Source organism: Dromaius novaehollandiae, chromosome 25 (assembly GCF_036370855.1).
Source record: "Dromaius novaehollandiae isolate bDroNov1 chromosome 25, bDroNov1.hap1, whole genome shotgun sequence".
In the NCBI taxonomy this organism is placed as follows: domain Eukaryota; kingdom Metazoa; phylum Chordata; class Aves; order Casuariiformes; family Dromaiidae; genus Dromaius; species Dromaius novaehollandiae.
The window spans coordinates 5469-13160 of record NC_088122.1 but is presented as its reverse complement, the minus strand read 5'-3'; the positions used below and the strand labels follow the sequence as shown (position 1 = coordinate 13160).

The following is a 7692-nucleotide window of genomic DNA, read 5'->3' as shown; positions in this document are numbered from 1 at the left end:
TTTTTTGGTCTGTCTGTGTGTGTTTGGAGCTGCCTTGCTTGTGGGTGTTAGGAATGGTGGTGTGCGGAGTGTGTCAGTGATGGACTGGAATGGTGATTTGTCAATGTCTGTGTGCTCCACTTTATGTTGTTTTGTTTTGTTGTTTTTTGCAGATGCTGAGCAGTGTTCCGAGTGGGCCCAAGGGAGCTGGAGGAAGAAAGGGGCATGCCCCAAGAAGGTGAGCTAGAGATTTGGTGTTGGAAGGAGAGTGTTGCGGTCAGTGGGTTGCGCGGTTAATTTTTGCTTTGTGCTTGTAGGCGTGGAGCCTTGCGGGGAGCAGGTCGCTCACATCCAGGAGGAGCAGGGTGAGGTGAGCATCAGTCCGGGAGCGGACGTAGAGCCCGGCGTAGGGCCATCACCTTGTCGGCGCTGTCCTTGTCGCCCAGCGCCGTTCCTGTTTTACAGGTGTGTGGCGGACCTCGGTGTGGGGAGCTATAGCCCAGCAGTTGGGATGGGAGAGCGGAGCAGGAAAAGGTGTGGGAGCGAATGCCTGATGTGGATGGGCTGTGGTGTTGCGGGCATCGCCTGAGCACGTGATTTCTCTCTGTGCTTGCAGGTTTTGCGGGAAGTTGTGGAGAGAAGCAGCTGAGTGCTGAGAAGAGCCTGAGCAGGTGAGCGGGGGAGCTTGTTGGGTCTGATTTTATTGTGGGGTGGGTGGTGTTGGGCTGCCTCTCGGTGATGCCTTTTGCTCTGTTTTTTCAGGTCTGCTGTGGGCCTTTCCCAGGCGTGGCTGAGACTTTCAGGTGAGTGGATTGGAGCTGGATGTTGTAGGGCTGGTGAGCGCTGCCTGGCAGAAGAGTCACTTTGTTATTTTGTTTTCTTCCAGGTGCCACGGGCTTCCCCCCGGGCAGGATGTTGGCGTTTGGAGTTGTTGCGGTGCAGGTGAGTGGAGCGCCGATGGCGCTTTGGTGGAGGGTGCCCTTGGAGATGGGGATGGAGCTGACTGGCAAGGGGGTGACTGCTTGTGCTCTGGTTTGGCAGGTGATGAAGGCAAATGTGGTGAGCAAAGGAAGATCAGTGTGGATGCGGCTGCTGCTGAGGATGGCTCTTGAGGACCGGTGACCTACAGCACTGCCACAGTTAAGTTGAGGGGCAAAGGATGTTGGGGCATCCTCAGTTTCTGTGTATGTGTGTGTGTGCGTGCTGATGTTCAGTGTAGAGTGGAGGGTTGTTCTGGATGAGTGGTGTGTGTGAGGCAGAGGCAGTGGGGTGTGCATGGCAGAAAGCGAGGGTGGGTGTCAGGCAGGGCAGCTCCAGCCTGTGTCTGTGTTGTTGTGTAGTCTATGTGGTGTGTGTTATAGCTGTGCTATCTTTTGCTCAGGTCTTGATGTTGCTCTTGCTCTTTGTGCTCAAGGAGCACAGCCTATGCTCTGCAGCGGTAGTGTGGCAGGCATCCATTGTCTTTTGCCTGGCCAGACTCATCAGCATTGCTCCAATGGACTACGTCTTGTTCTGCACAGGCAGCTGAAAGGGGTGGTCTGTGACTCTGACTGTGCATCGTGGCCGTTTGCGGTCCGTCATAGTCGTGGCCACCGTTGAGGCCTCATCGGCCACACCTCTTCCGGGGCCGCTCTTGTCTTGCGTCTCGCTGGCGCCCTTTCAGGGTTTCCTTCCCTGCGTCGTCATGGCCTCGGGTCTTTCTCGCCGGCCTCCTCTGCGTCAGTCTTCTGAGCTTTGCCAGTCCCTTTCCATCCTGGGCATTGACGTTTGACTCTTTTCTGGGCTCGTCCAGAGCCTCGGCCCTACGACGCCACGACCGTGCGGCTCTTTCTGGCCGGCAGTCTTATGTGTGGGAATAGGGTTTTTTTTGTGTAGGGCTGTCCTCTGTGTTTGTGTCTGCTGTTTGTTTGTCTGTGTGTTTTTGGGGCTGGAGCTGCCTTGCCTGTGAGTGTTAGCCATGGTGGTGTGTGGAGTGTGTCCGTGATGGACTGGAGTGGTGGTGTTGCGGGCATCGCCTGAGTGTGTGACTTCTCTCTGTGCTTGCAGGTTTTGCGGGAAGTTGTGGAGAGAAGCAGCTGAGTGCTGAGAAGAGCCTGAGCAGGTGAGTGGGGCAGCCTGTTGGGTCTGATTTTATTGTGCGGTGGGTGGTGTTGGGCTGCCTCTCAGTGATGCCTTTTGCTCTGTTTTTTCAGGTCTGCTGTGGGCCTTTCCCAGGCGTGGCTGAGACTTTCAGGTGAGTGGATCGGAGCTGGATGTTGTAGGGCTGGTGAGCGCTGCCTGGCAGAAGGGTCACTTTGTTATTTTGTTTTTTTCCAGGCGCCACGGGCTTCCCCCCGGGCAGGATGTTGGCGTTTGGAGTTGTTGCGGTGCAGGTGAGTGGAGCGCCGATGGCGCTTTGGTGGAGGGTGTCCTTGGAGATGGGGATGGAGCTGACTGGCAAGGGGGTGACTGCTTGTGCTCTGGTTTGGCAGATGATGAAGGCAAATGTGGTGAGCAAAAGAAGATCAGAGGGTGCGGCTGCTGCAGAGGATGTGTCTGCTGTTGAGGATGCCTCTTGAGGAGCAACAGTGATGCAGAGCACTGGAAAAGCGAAGTGCATGGGCAAAGGGTGTTGCGGGGTGTGTGTGTGTGTGTGTGTGTGTGTGTGTGTGTGTGTGTGTGTGTTGGTGCGTGTGAGGCAGAGGCAGTGGGGTGTGCATGGCAGAAAGTGAGGGTGGGTGTCAGGCAGGGCAGCTCCAGCCTGTGTCTGTGTTGTTGTGTAGTGTATGTGGTGTGTGTTGTAGCTGTGCTATCTTTTGCTCAGGTCTTGATGTTGCCCTTGCTCTTTGTGCTCAAGGAGCACAGCATATGCTTTGTAGTGCTAGTGCAACAGGCATCTGCTGTATTTTGTCTGGTCTTGACCGACTCATCTGCATTGCTCCAATGATCATCTTGTTCTGTGCAGGCAGCTGAAAGCAGCAGTCTGTCACTGTGATTCTGCATTGTTTCTGGCCAATCATCTTGGCAGCCATCATTCAGGTCTTGTTGGTCGTGTGTTTTCTGAGGCCTCTCTTATTTTGCATCCTCCTGGTGCCCTTTCAGGGTTTTCCTCCCTGTGTCATCAGAGCCTCGGGTCTTTCTTTCTGGCCTCTTCCGCATGGCAGTTCCTCGCTTTGCCGGCCCCTTTCCATCACAGATGGTGGCATCTGACTCTTTTCTGGTCTCGTGGAGAGCACCAGAGCCGCATGGTCGTGGCATTGTAGGGCTTTCTGGCTGGCAGCATCTTCTGTACTGGCATTGTTTTTTGCATGGAGGGTGTGTGTACGTGTCTGTGTGTACGTGTCTGTGTGTACGTGTCTGTGTGTACGTGTCTGTGTGTGTGTTTGGAGCTGCCTTGCCTGTGGGTGTAGTAATGGTAGTTGCCAGAGCAGAATAATGTATCTATGAAACACTTATTTTGTTTTTTCTTTTTTTTTTTGGGGGGGGGGTTGTGTCAGTAAGAGATAAAAGTAGGGTTTTTTCTTTAATTTTTTTTATTGGGATGGCCATTTTGGGGGCGGGGGGGGGGTTCTATTCATGCCAGGATAGTGTTATCTTTAAACAAGGATGGAAGCATGTGGTTTTGTTAGTAGCTGTAATGACTGTCTGTGGTGGGAGTGTGTGGGCAGTTGGGTGGGCTTAGTGGTGAGTGTGTCTAACCTTGTATGCATGTGTTTTTCTTTTTCCAGGTTGTAGTTAGAATTTATTTTAAAATAATTAAAAAAAAAACCCCAGCTGGGGGATTTTTTTTTTTTTCCCCTGGCTGGGTTTTTTTTCCCCCGGTCCCGGCCGCTCTGCGAGGCGATGATCGTCGCCAATGTTGGTGCGGAGCTTTGGCTGGGGACCGGGGGTTTTGTAGGCAGGGCAGTTTTTGGAGGTGTCCAGTAATGCTGTTACTGGGAGCTGTCCAAAAGACTGGAGGCGCTTGCCTGTTACTGTAGGGAGGTAGAATGATTGTGGTGGGAGTGAGTGGGCAGCTGTGTGGTTGTTGGGTGGGCTTGGTGGTGAGTGTGTCTAACCTTGTATGCATGTGTTTTTCTTTTTCCAGGTTGTAGTTAGAATTTATTTTAAAATAATTAAAAAAAAACCCCAGCTGGGGGATTTTTTTTTTTTCCCCCGGCTGGGTTTTTTTCCCCCGGTCCCGGCCGCTCTGCGAGGCGATGATCATCGCCAATGTTGGTGTGGAGCTTTGGCTGGGGACCGGGGGTTTTGTAGGCAGGGCAGTTTTTGGAGGTGTCCAGTAACGTTGTTACTGGGAGCTGTCCAAAAGACTGGAGGTGCTTGCCGACTGATGAGAGTAGTAGCGGTGAGAATGTAGAGGTGAATGCTGAAGAGTGTGTGCAGCTCATGTAGAGTGTGGGCTTGTTATGTTTTGTATGTTGTGATGATGATTTTTTTTTGTGCAATAAAACAATAAAGATGGTGGTGTGTGTGTCTCCTTTCAAATAAAGATGGTTTTGCTGTTTGTTTCTGTTCTCTTATTTGAACTGCATGCGCCACACATTTGCTCTTGCCCTTTTCCTCTTTGCTCTTGCTCTTTTGACCTTTTAAAATAAGAAGAAGGCAGAAGTTTTTGTCTTGTTCTTATTTTAATTTTTTGGTCCTCTGTTCTGTTTCCTATTCTTTCTTTCTTTGTCTGTCTCTTATGCCTTTTTCTTCTCCTTTTCCCTGATTGTTTGTGTTCACTTTGTGCAGGTTTCTCTCTACCTTTCTGTCTTTACTATTTACTCTTTCAGTCTGCCTGCACTGTGGTGCTCTGCTCTCTGTGCTTTTCTCTGTATTCTGTGCTCTGCCCTCAGCTTTGTGTTTTCTGCTTTGCTCTCTGTGTTCTGCTGTGTTCTGCTTTGCTCTGTATTTTCTGTTTTGCTGTGCTCTTTGCTGTGCTTTTTGCTTTGTTCTGTTCTCTGTGTTCTGCTCTTTTCTCTGTTCTGCTCTCTCAGCTCTCCTGTGTGTGCTTTTTGCTCTGTTCTCTGTTTTCTCTGTTGTTTTCTGTGCTTTCTGTCTTCTCTCTGGTTGTCTTTGTTCTCTCTGGTTGTCTTCTCTGTTGTCTTTTTTCTGTTTGTTGTCTCTGTTGTTCTGTCTTTGTCCTCTGTTGTCTTTGTCTTTGTTTGTTGTCTTTGTCCTCTGTTGTTCTGTCTTTGTCCTCTGTTGTCCTGTCTTTGTCCTCTGTTGTCTTTGTCTTTGTTTGTTGTCTTTGTCCTCTGTTGTTCTGTCTTTGTCCTGTGTTTGTCTGTTGTTGTTTGTCTTGTCTCTCTTTGTCTTTGTCTTTGTCTCTCTTTCTCTTTGTCTTTGTCTTTGTCTGTCTTTGTCTTTGTCTGTCTTTGTCTTTGTCTGTCTTTGTCTTTGTCTGTCTTTGTCTTTGTCTGTCTTTGTCTTTGTCTGTCTTTGTCTTTGTCTCTTTGTCTTTGTCTTGTCTCTCTTTGTCTTGTCTCTCTTTCTCTTTGTCTTTGTCTCTGTCTTCTGTTTCCTCTTCCTCTTCTCCTCTCTTCCTCTTCTCCTCTCTTCCTCCTCTCTTCCTCCTCTTTTTTCTAGCATACTGGCTGGGAGCAAATAATAATAATTTCACCATTTAAAAAAAAAATTATTTGCTCCCAGCCAGTATCCTACCCCTGCTACTCAATTCATTAAATATGCAAATTAAGCCTTTCTATACTTATTATTTTTTCTTTCTTTTTATATATACTATATACACACTATACATACCACATGCACACACTGTACATACATAAAATACACATACACACCTATTACCTAGGGTGGATATGCTCACACCAAATAACATTACCATTAGGGAGCCCCCTGCTGATAGCATTAGGGTTATTTCACACCCCTTATTATTAGACTTTGACTGCCCCCTGGTGGTCAGTCACAGTAACACTTTTAGGGTTACACATAAGCACCTGGGACTTAGGGTTAGGGCCTACAGAACACTAGGACTAGCGGGGGGGCAGGGGAGTACAGGGGGGGTGAGGGGGTCTAGGAGCAGGGGGGGGCAGAGGGGTCTAGTGGGGGGTCTAGGACTGGGGGGGGCAGGGGGGACTAGGGGTACAGAGAGGCTGGGGGGGTAGAAGGGGCTAAGAGTAGGGGGGGCCAGGTGGGGGAAGGCTGGGGGGGGGGCTGGAGGGGTGTGGTCAGGGGTCAGGGATCCGGGTCCAGGTCTGCGGTTAGGAGTTAGGGCTTAGGGGGTGGGGTTAGGGTTACAGTTAGGGCTTAGGGGGAGGATTATGGGTTAGGGGTTAGAGGGTTAGGGGTTAGGATTAGGGGTCAGGGTCAGGGTTAGAGGGTCAGGGTCAGGGTCAGGGTCAGGTTAGGGTTAGGGTTAGGGTTAGGGTTAGGGTTAGGGTTAGGGTTAGGGTTAGAGGGTTAGGGTTAAGGGTTAAGGGTTAAGGGTTAAGGGTTAGGGTTAGGGTTAGGGTTAGGGTTAGGGTTAGGGTTAGGGTTAGGGTTAGGGTTAGGGTTAGGGTTAGGGTTAGGGTTAGGGTTAGGGTTAGGGTTAGGGTTAGGGTTAGGGTTAGGGTTAGGGTTAGGGTTAGGGTTAGGGTTAGGGTTAGGGTTAGGGTTAGGGTTAGGGTTAGGGTTAGGGTTAGGGTTAGGGTTAGGGTTAGGGTTAGGGTTAGGGTTAGGGTTAGGGTTAGGGTTAGGGTTAGGGTTAGGGTTAGGGTTAGGGTTAGGGTTAGGGTTAGGGTTAGGGTTAGGGTTAGGGTTAGGGTTAGGGTTAGGGTTAGGGTTAGGGTTAGGGTTAGGGTTAGGGTTAGGGTTAGGGTTAGGGTTAGGGTTAGGGTTAGGGTTAGGGTTAGGGTTAGGGTTAGGGTTAGGGTTAGGGTTAGGGTTAGGGTTAGGGTTAGGGTTAGGGTTAGGGTTAGGGTTAGGGTTAGGGTTAGGGTTAGGGTTAGGGTTAGGGTTAGGGTTAGGGTTAGGGTTAGGGTTAGGGTTAGGGTTAGGGTTAGGGTTAGGGTTAGGGTTAGGGTTAGGGTTAGGGTTAGGGTTAGGGTTAGGGTTAGGGTTAGGGTTAGGGTTAGGGTTAGGGTTAGGGTTAGGGTTAGGGTTAGGGTTAGGGTTAGGGTTAGGGTTAGGGTTAGGGTTAGGGTTAGGGTTAGGGTTAGGGTTAGGGTTAGGGTTAGGGTTAGGGTTAGGGTTAGGGTTAGGGTTAGGGTTAGGGTTAGGGTTAGGGTTAGGGTTAGGGTTAGGGTTAGGGTTAGGGTTAGGGTTAGGGTTAGGGTTAGGGTTAGGGTTAGGGTTAGGGTTAGGGTTAGGGTTAGGGTTAGGGTTAGGGTTAGGGTTAGGGTTAGGGTTAGGGTTAGGGTTAGGGTTAGGGTTAGGGTTAGGGTTAGGGTTAGGGTTAGGGTTAGGGTTAGGGTTAGGGTTAGGGTTAGGGTTAGGGTTAGGGTTAGGGTTAGGGTTAGGGTTAGGGTTAGGGTTAGGGTTAGGGTTAGGGTTAGGGTTAGGGTTAGGGTTAGGGTTAGGGTTAGGGTTAGGGTTAGGGTTAGGGTTAGGGTTAGGGTTAGGGTTAGGGTTAGGGTTAGGGTTAGGGTTAGGGTTAGGGTTAGGGTTAGGGTTAGGGTTAGGGTTAGGGTTAGGGTTAGGGTTAGGGTTAGGGTTAGGGTTAGGGTTAGGGTTAGGGTTAGGGTTAGGGTTAGGGTTAGGGTTAGGGTTAGGGTTAGGGTTAGGGTTAGGGTTAGGGTTAGGGTTAGGGTT

The 7692-nt window shown here is 50.3% G+C and overlaps 1 long non-coding RNA gene across 1 annotated transcript; it reads left to right on the top strand.

The window, feature by feature from the left end:
- Positions 1–1742: 1742 nt before the first annotated feature.
- On the top strand, positions 1743–3431 carry LOC135323606 (uncharacterized). The gene is made up of 4 exons (XR_010385079.1): positions 1743–2080; positions 2172–2212; positions 2296–2351; positions 2451–3431. It is a non-coding gene; the product is annotated as an uncharacterized LOC135323606 (long non-coding RNA).
- Positions 3432–7692: the final 4261 nt, after the last annotated feature.